Genomic DNA, 10,354 nt, shown 5'->3' with positions numbered 1-10,354 from the left:
TAAAAGGGCTGGTCCGGTTGGACCGACAGCCCGGTTTAGGTCCGGTTCAACCGGTTCGGTCCTTTCGGTCTAATTTTAGACCATTTTCTTCGAAATTAGTGTCAAAATTAGTGTCAAAATAACTAAAGATTAAAAGAACTAAGCAATAAAAGAACTAGGAAATGATCAAAATTAAAAGTAATGCAAGCAACAAGGAATAAAATCAAAACTAGTGAAAATGCTATAAATGCAATAAAAGGGCCTTGACTTGGGAATGAGTATCCAAGGAATCCTATCATCGCCATAACCACAACTATGGTAATTATCATGAGTCAATCTCGCCTAGTCAACCCCAACCATCGAAGAGTAAGTCAAGCAAGCATAATTGACCTTAATCCATAAGTCCTAACTAACTTACCAAACTAGTTGATAAAAAATTAGCGTCAATGGAAACAAGTGTCAACTAACTACCTAAGAATTACCACTAAATGCCAGACATTATGACTCTAGTATCCTAGGAACTCAAACCACAAGTCAAGGTGGGATAATCTACTCAAATCCTAAGGTTGGAATTTTCACAAACACCTTGTGTGCATAAAGGTAAAACATGGAAAATTACAAAGTAAAATGGAAAGCTATAACCAACTATCAACAATATCAACAAGAGACAAGTAATCAAGCATAAAGGAGGCATGAAACACAAAATTCATCAATCAAAATTTTAAGAAACTCAAAATTGCAATTATAAACAAAGTAACTTGAACCAAAGGAAGTGAAAATAAAGACAATGTAATTAAAGAGGAATTAAAGAGTACTTACAATTAAAGATGATCAAAATCCAAGATTAAACTTGCTATAAAATGCTACAAAGGAAATTGATAAACCCTAAGAGAGCTCTCTATTCTACTCCTACTCCTACTCCTAATGGATTTTCTACCTAATCTACCCTAATGAAAGCTTGTTCTTCATATGTGTTGAATCCCCTTATATAGCACTCCAAAATCAGCAACCAAGCCTTTCAAAATGAACCAAAAGCCCTCAGAAAATGCACAGCACGCGTTTCATTAACAAAATCACGTGCAGGGACCTGCGCGGACGCACAGATGTGTGCGTCCGCACACTTTGCTATTTTGGCTCCTGTGCGTACGCATAGGTACTTGTGCGCACGCACGCTGGCTTGTGCGCACGCACACTTGGCTGAATCGGTCTTGTGTGTACGCACGCTTGCTTGTGCGCACGCACACCTTGCTGTGTGTGCTTTTCCTTGTTTTCTTCATGTGTTCTCCCTTGTACATGCTTTCTTCCACTTTTGCTTAGCCAATCTTGCCAAAATGACCTGAAATCACTCACAAAATATATCACGGCATTGAATGGCATGAAAATGGAATTAAATTACTCGATTTAAGCACAAAAATGCATGTTTTCACATTTAAGTTCAAATTAGGGATCAAACACAAAAGTATGCTATTTTAGTGCTTAAGTGTGAGTTCATGTGCTAGAAACCATCCAAATTAAGTCAAAATATATCATCAAATATGGACTCATCAATTCTCCCACACTTAAACAATAGCATGTCCTCATGCTAAACCAACAAGGAGAATGATCAAAAGGGAAACAACTTATTGAATGCAACTACCTATGTGCATGCAAGTATGTATATACTATATATACCTATATATCTATCTATGTATCCTATTGGTTTGGTGAAAATAGACAATAAAATTCCAAGCAGGAGTAATAACATATAGGGCTAAGCAAAGAATTAACTCAATGCAAACAAAATCTATTGAATTGATTTAACTCATCAAAAAGAAGCATCTTGCAAGAATGCATGATAAGAAGGGTGGAAACATAGAATTGAGTGATCGAACCTTCACTAGGTGTGTATACACTCTCAACGCTCGGTGTCTAGGGTCAAGATATTGAGAGATCATATTGACCTGTTGGGTCAAGATCTTGTTCTGAGCCAATATGGCATTCAGAATATCAACTTCAAGAACTCCTTTCTTTTGAGGGATCCCATTACTTACAGGGTTTCTTTTAGAAGTGTACATAAATTAGTTGTTTGCAACCATCTCGATGAGTTCTCTTGCTTCTGCAGGCATTTTCTTCAAGTGGAGGGATCCACCTGCAGAGCTGTCCAATGAGATTTTGGACATCTCAGACAGACCATCATAGAACACGCTTATGATAGACCATTCTGAGAGCAGGTCAAGAGGACATCTCCTGGTCAGTTGCTTGTATCTTTCCCAAGCTTCATAGAGGGATTCACCTTCTCTTTTTCTGAAGGTTTGAACTTCCACTCTAATTTTGCTCATCCTTTGAGGAGGAAAGAATTTAGCCAAAAAAGCATTGACCAACTTTTTTCAAGAGTCTAGGCTCTCTTTAGGTTGAGAATCCAACCATATCTTAGCTCTGTTTCTTACAGCAAAGAAAAAGAGCATAAGTTTGTAGACCTCAGGATTCACTCCATTAGTCTTAACAGTATCACAGATCTGCAAGAATTCAGCTAAGAATTGATGCGTATCTTCCAGTGGAAGTCCTTGGAACTTACAATTCTGTTACAGAAGAGAGACTAACTGAGGCTTAAGCTCAAAGTTGTTAGCTCCAATGGCAGGTACAGAGATGCTTCTGCCATAAAAGTCAAAGGTAGGCATGGTGAAGTCACCAAGAACCTTTCTTGCCTCTCCTTCAGCTTCGGCCATATCTTTAGCTTCTTGTTCAAAATTTTCTGAAAGGTTTCTTCCGGAGTGTTGTGCTTTAATTTGTTGTAAGCTTCTCCTTAAAGTCCTTTTAGGTTCAAGATCAAGATTAAAGAGAGGTTCTTTATCCCTATTCCTGGTCATAAACAAGAAAAGAAGAAAAGAAAGAAAGAAAGGAAGCTTCTACGTCTGATATGAGTCTAGAGAGCTCCCAGTGAGATGTGAAGAAAGAAGAGGAAGAAGAATGAAGATAGACGAAGTAGAAGAAGAGTTCGAATAAATAGAAGTAGAAAAGATAAATAAGAATTAAAATATTTTTGTTTTATTTATTTATGTAATTTGAAAATAAGAGTTAATTAATTAAAAAGAATTAAAAATTAAATGATAAATTTTCAAAAAAGAAGAGAGAGAAATAGAAGAAGGATTTTCGAAAATTAGGAGAGAGGAGAATTAGTTAGGAAGTTTTGAAAAAGAAGAGAGAGTAAACAAGTAACTAATTAAGAAAAGATTTGAAAACAAGATAAGATAGAAAATTAGAAAAGATTTGAATTTAAATTTGAAATTTGAAAATTAAATTTTGAGTTTCGAAATGGAGATTTGAATTTTGAAAAAATCAACAAGATAAGATACAGATTTGATTTTTGAAAAGGTTTAATTTTTAAAATTTGAAATTTGAAATTTAAATTTTGAATTTTGAAATTGAATTTTAAAAATTGAAATCAGATAAGATAGGATTTTTGAATTTTGAAGAAAGATAAAAAGATAAGATAAGATTTTGAAAAAGATAAGATTTTTGAAAAGATTTGAATTTTGAAATTTTAAAAACTAAGATAAGATAAGATAAAAATTTTTGAAATTAAAATCTGAATTTTTAATTAAAGTTTTTGAAAACTAATTAAAAGATAAGAAAATATATTTTATTTTTTTAATTTTTGAATATAATGAAGAAAGAGAAAAACAATAAAAAGACACCAAACTTGAAATTTTTAGATCTAAAAAAGCACTCAATTTTTGAAAATTGCAAGGAAAAACACCAAAAGACACCAAACTTAAAACTTTTAATATCAAAATAAAAAGAAAAACAATAACACTTTGAAGATCAAGAAGAACACCAAGAACAAAACTCAAATAATTCAAAGAACACAAGAACATGCAAAAGACACCAAACTTAAAATTTTTGAAAACAAAACACAAACTTTTCGAAAATTATAAAAGAAAAACACAAGAAGACACCAAACTTAAAGATTGACACAAGATTCAAACAAAGAAACTATTTTTGAAAATTTTTCGAAAGAAAGACTCAAAATTTTCAAAAACTTTAACAAGAACAAAAACAAAAGACTCAAACCAAAAACAAAGATTAAACAAAGAAAAGAAAAAAAATTTTAACAAGGTTTTAATTTTTTCGACAAAAAGAAAAATAAAATAAAAGACTCTAACAAAATTAAAGACAATACCTGGTCTAGGGAACAAGATAAGAAGTTGTGTAAACTATGATAAGAAGGTGGTTAAGGCTTGGAGATGCGTTGTTCTTCTGGATTAACTCTGGCATTACTGTCTTCTTCAATTGTGAATGATTTCTTCTATGGAAGGCTATATGTGATCAACGCCGTACGGCCGTGGTCATTAATCTTCTCTGCTTCAGATCAAACGCCGGGTCAACGGTCATTCAATCCGAACAAGGGTGAAGCTCTAGCAATCTATTCCCTTGGTGATCCTACTCAAAACGCCACAGACAAGGTCGAATCTTCCGGATCATAGAATGCTGCGCCTTTGGATTCTAGCCTCTACCACAGAGACCCTAATCTCCCCATACCTCGGCTAAACTGGTGTCTCGAGAAGTCCCCAACGAAGTCGTGGATACCGTCTAAGAGATGTATAATCAAGCTGGCAGTTCGAAGCTTTCCAGTCACGTATTCACACGAACCCAAGAAGAACACGGGTGGTTGTCAGACACGCAGTCTTAGTATGAAGAACGGAGATGATTGTCACAGGTCATTCCATTCATCAAGTTGAAGAACGAAGATACATCTTAGAATTGAATCAAACATGTATTGAAGAGAAACAGTAGTACTTTTATTAATACATAAAACTCAGCAGGGCTCCTCCCCTCAACCTAGGAGGTTTAGAAACTTATACTGCTAGGAAACACAATGATAAACGAAAATATGGCATAAAGGTCTCGTATGATTATGTAAATTATCCCTTAAATACTAACCTAATGACTAAGGATTAGATAAGAAAGGGTAAAACAGTCTTTCGGTGCTAAAATCTACTTCTGGGGCCTACTTGGTGAGTGTTTGGGCTGAGCTTTGATGAGATCCACGTGTTAGGAGGCCTCTAGGGCGTTGAATGCTGGCTAGGGGTTCCTCTTTGGGTGTTTGGACGCTGGTCTCCTTCTTTGGGCGCTGGACGCCTGGAATGGGGTAGGAGGCTGGCGTTGGACGCCAGTTTTGGGCCTTCTATTCTGAAGCAAAGTATAGATTATTATACATTTCTAGAAAGCTCTGGAAGTCAGCTTTCCAGAGCCATTGAGAACTCTCCATTTGAATTTCTCTAGCTCCAGAAAATCTCTTCCTAGTGCAAGGAGGTCAGATCCAGATAGCATCTGCAGTGCTTTCTCTATCTCTGAATCAGACTTTTGCTAACTTTTGCTCCAACTCCTCAATTTCAGTAAGAAAATACCTGAAATTGCATAAAACACACAAACTCAAAGTAGAATCCAAAAATGTGAATTTAACACTAAAACCAATGAAACTATAATAAAAACTAAACAAAACATGCTAAAAACTATATGAAAATGATGCCAAAAAGCGTATAAAATATCCGCTCATCAATTACCAAACCTATAAATATAGTATACAATTTTTATTACAAGACAAATCAAACAATAATTAATAACACATATATTTTTTGCTATGATTGTTTCATATATTAAAAAACTAATACTCAAATATAAAATAAATCTCGAGTTCAAATTCAAAAACTAAAAATTGAAGAAAAATACAGAAACAATACAATTTAAACTCTAAGTCCTTTTCTATTCCTCCTTCCTCTAGCCATCTCAAACTTCCTTCTCTTGGATCATACATAAGGCTTGGTTTGGCTGTGAGGAACACCAGCAGCAGGACCAAAGTGTTTCACAACTTTCCTGGAGTTCTTTGGGCCTCTAAAAAGGACCTACATTCATACAACAATATATAAACTAAATTAACCATCTAAAAACTGATCACTTCAACATTTCCAAACTTATCCAATCATGATGCATAGCATCATTATAATTCAAAAATGAATATATACTTGGTTTCATGTGATTTATTCAATTAAATGGTACAAATATTTTTTGAACCAGTCCAGCTCAAATATCCATTGATAAGTTTATATATCATAGTCATAAACATCATTTGAAACTAGTAAGTGGATTATATATCTAATGTACACATACCGTGTTCTGTCCAAGAGGTGCTCTAAAGGCAACTTGATCAAATGTCAAGCATTCACCACCAGCCTTCTCTATTCTAGCACGTGCAGTCTCTGTAAACCTGAGTTTAATTACTGTCGGTCCTCCTCACAAGGTAGCGGTAAAGCTGATCATGTCACACCAAATCAAAACCATCCAAATTCATACTTTGATAAAGAACAAATAAATCTCTAAAACAGATGAAAATTTGCACAATTTATAGTTAAAGGAGTTCCCTCAGTATAATGAAAGGAATAATCAAATGTTATTCAGCATTAGCATGGTAAAGAATAGCAGCATCATTGGGAACCTTGCAAATTACAAGCACTAAAGTATTACTAAAAAGCATAAATTATAATGTTATTAATCAGAACATTATTAATCAGAATCTGGTACATATTAGAGCATGTGTTTTGTTTCAGATCCTGATTTGCAATCCAGAAATTAATGACTAGTAATGAGCCAGTGTTTTTAAATGGCGTTTATGGCGGCGACATAACGATATGGCGTGGCGGGTTTTGACCCTGCCACCATTTACTGGGCACCGTGATGGGGTTATAACGGGGGGCGCCATGGCGGCCGCAATTACGGTGGCGCCATGGCGGGACACAATCAATATGGCGGAAATAGCGAGGTGTTTCAGGTTTTGCAAAAAAAATTGAGGGTAGTTTGGGTAATTTAATAAACCTAAGTCAGATCCCACTAACCACTAACCCTAATTTTCAGCCCCTCATTCATAACTCCCTCCTCTGCCCCTTGTTAAAAAAAAAACCTCTCTTCGTCTCTGTTCTCTCATCTCTGCAACCCAGATTTCTTCACCACGCTGCCATCCATTGTCACCGCTAATCTAGCCACCCGTCGCGCCGCCCAATGCGCCACCCAACGCGCCGCCCGTCTCTGTTCTCTCAACACTGCTGCTCATCACCTATTCACACTGCTGGTTCGTGCCCTTTCTTCTCTGCTCTTATCTTTTTCTTTCCTCTCTTCCCTGCTGCCCATTCTTCCTCAATAATCAGTGACAGTATTAAACTTCTCTTGGTGCGCAGAAATCGTGACGGTTCTATTCCTTGGTAACGAAGCTGAAAACTTTATACGCACGTTCATAATCTTAATTCTTTGTCACAACTTCGCATAGCTGACCAGCAAGTGCACTGGGTCGTCCAAGTAATAAACCATACGCAAGTAAGGGTCGATCCCACGGAGATTGTCGGCTTGAGAGCCAACATATTTAACATTCATAAACAACAATTTCAAAAGACATATGCACTGTTCAAGCATACATTCAGAAAACAAAAAGTTTTGCCACCACATCAAAATAATTAAACTAGTTTCAAGGATGAATTCGAAACCATGTACTTCTTGTTCTTTTGTTTTTAGAACATTTTTCATTTAAGAGAAGTGATGGATTCATATTCATAACTTTAAGGCATAGACACTTAGACACTAATGATCATAGAGTAAAGATACAAACATAATTAAACATGAAGCATGGAAACCGAAAACAGAAAATAAATAGACAAGGAGATTAAGGAATGAGTCCACCTTAGTGAGGATGGCGTCTTCCTCTTCCTGAAGAACCAATGGTGCTTTTGAGCTCCTCTATGTCTCTTCCTTGTCTTTGTTGTTCCTCCCTCATAGCTCTTTGATCTTCTCTAATTTCATGGAGGATGATGGAATGCTCTTGGTGCTCTACCCTTAGTTGTCCCATATTGGAACTTAATTCTCCTAGGGAGGTGTTGATTTGCTCCCAATAGTTTTGTGGAGGAAAGTGCATCCCCTGAGGCATCTCAGGGATTTCATGGTGAGGAATTTCCTCATGCTCTTGTTGAGGTCCATGATCTCTTGTTTGCTCCATCATTTTCTTAGTGATGAGCTTTTGAGATGAATCTCTCCATCTCCCATGACTCGGAGGTGGAAGCTTTTGTCTTCCCTTTCCTCTTTCTAGAGGTTTCTCTGGCCTTAGGTGTCATAAATGGTTATGGAAAAAAAAGCAACGCTTTTACCACACCAAACTTAGAAGGTTTGCTCGTCCCCGAGCAAAAGAAGAAAGAAAGTAGTAGAAGAAGAAGAAGAAAATGGAGGAGATGGAGGGAGAAGGTGTATTCGGCCAAGGAGGGTTTTAGGTGGTTATAATGTGTGAAAAGGAAGGAGTGATGGTTTGAATTTGAGTGGGTGGGTGTAGGTGGGTTGTATGATGGTTTTGGAGGAGTAATGGAGGTGATTGGTGGAAGTTATTTGGGGAAGAGAGTTATGAAAAGGTGTGAAGAGGAGAGAAGAAGAGGTGGGGTAGATGGGGATCCTGTGGGGTCCACAGATCAAGTGGGGCCAAGGACTTAACATCCCTGCTCCAATTAGGCGTGTAAAACGCCCTTGCTGCGCTATCCTGGTGTTTAACGCCAGACTGCTGCTTGTTTCTGGCGTTAAACGCCCAAATGTAGCCTATTTCTGGCGTTTAACACCAGGTAGATGCTTGTTTCTAGCGTTAAACGCCAGCTTGGTGCCTGTTTCTGGCGTTAAACGCCAGACAGATGCTTGTTTCTGGCGTTTAAATGCCAGACTGCTCTTCTCCAGGGTGTGCTATTTTTAATGTTGTTTTTTTATTTTGTTTTTGATTTTTCAGTAGTTTTTGTGACTCCACATGATCATCAACCTAATAAAACATGAAATAATAAAGAGAAAATAAAATAGATATGATTAAATAACATTGGGTTGCCTCCCAACAAGCGCTTCTTTAATGTCAATAGCTTGACAGTGAGCTCTCACGGAGCCTCACAAATAATCAGAGCAAGGTTGGAACCTCCCAACACCAAACTTAGAGTTTGAATGTGGGGGTTCAACACCAAACTTAGAGTTTGGTTGTGGCCTCCCAACACCAAACTTAGAGTTTGACTGTGGGGGGGCTTTGGTTGACTCTGCAGTGAGAGAAGCTTTTCATACTTCCTCTCCATGGTTACAGAAGGAGATCCTTGAGTTTTAAACACAAGGTTGTCCTCATTCAGTTGAAGGATCAATTCTCCTCTGTCCACATCAATCACAGCTCTTGCTGTGGCTAGGAAGGGTCTTCCAAGGATGATGGATTCATCCTCATCCTTCTCTGTGTCTAGGATTATGAAATCAGCAGGGATGTAAAGGCCTTCAACCTTTACTAACACGTCCTCTACTTGTCCATAAGCCTGTTTTCTTGAGTTGTATGCCATCTCTAATGAGATTCTGGCAGCTTGCACCTCAAAGATTCCCAGTTTCTCTATTACAGAGAGTGGCATGAGGTTTATCCCTGACCCAAGGTTACATAGAGCCTTCTCAAAGGTCATGGTGCCTATGGTACAAGGTATTAAGAACTTTCCAGGATCCTGTTTCTTCTGAGGCAATGTCAGTTGATCCAGATCACTCAGTTCATTGATGAGCAAGGGAGGTTCATCTTTCCAAGTCTCATTACCAAATAACTTGGCATTCAGCTTCATGATTGCACCAAGGTACTTGGCAACTTGCTCTTCAGTGACATCTTCATTCTCTTCAGAAGAAGAATACTCATCAGAGCTCATGAATGGCATAAAGAGGTTCAATGGAATCTCTATGGTCTCTAGATGAGCCTCAGATTCCTTGGATTCCTCAGAGGGAAACTCCTTGTTGATCACTGGATGTCCCAGGAGGTCTTCCTCACTGGGATTCACGTCCTCCTCCTCTTTTGTGGGTTCGGCCATTTTGGTTATATCAATGGTTTATTCTGAGCCAATATGGCATTCAGAGTATCAATTTCAAGAACTTCCTTCCTCTGAGGCGTCCCATTACTCACAAGATTTCTTTCAGAAGTGTACATGAACTGGTTATTTGCAACCATGTCAACGAGTTCTTGAGCTTCTGCAGGCATTTTCTTTAGGTGAATGGATCCACCTGCAGAATGGTCCAATGACATATTTGATAATTCAGACAGACCATCATAGAATGTGTCCAGGATGGTCCATTCTGAAAGCATGTCAGAAGGACACTTTTTGGTCAGTTCCTTGTATCTCTTCCAAGCTTCATAGAGGGATTCACCTTCCTTCTGTTTGAAGGTTTGAATATCCACTATAAGCTTACTAAGCTTTTGAGGAGGAAAGAACTTGGCTAAGAAAGCCGTGACCAGCTTATCCCAAGAGTTCAGGCTATCTTTAGGTAGAGAGTTGTGCTTTAGCTTCCCTTAGCTTCCTTTTTAGAGTCCTTTCAGGTTCAGGAT

The sequence above is a fragment of the Arachis ipaensis genome, chromosome B02 (assembly GCF_000816755.2).
Source record: "Arachis ipaensis cultivar K30076 chromosome B02, Araip1.1, whole genome shotgun sequence".
Lineage (NCBI taxonomy): Eukaryota > Viridiplantae > Streptophyta > Magnoliopsida > Fabales > Fabaceae > Arachis > Arachis ipaensis.
Note: the sequence above shows the minus strand (reverse complement) of the source record.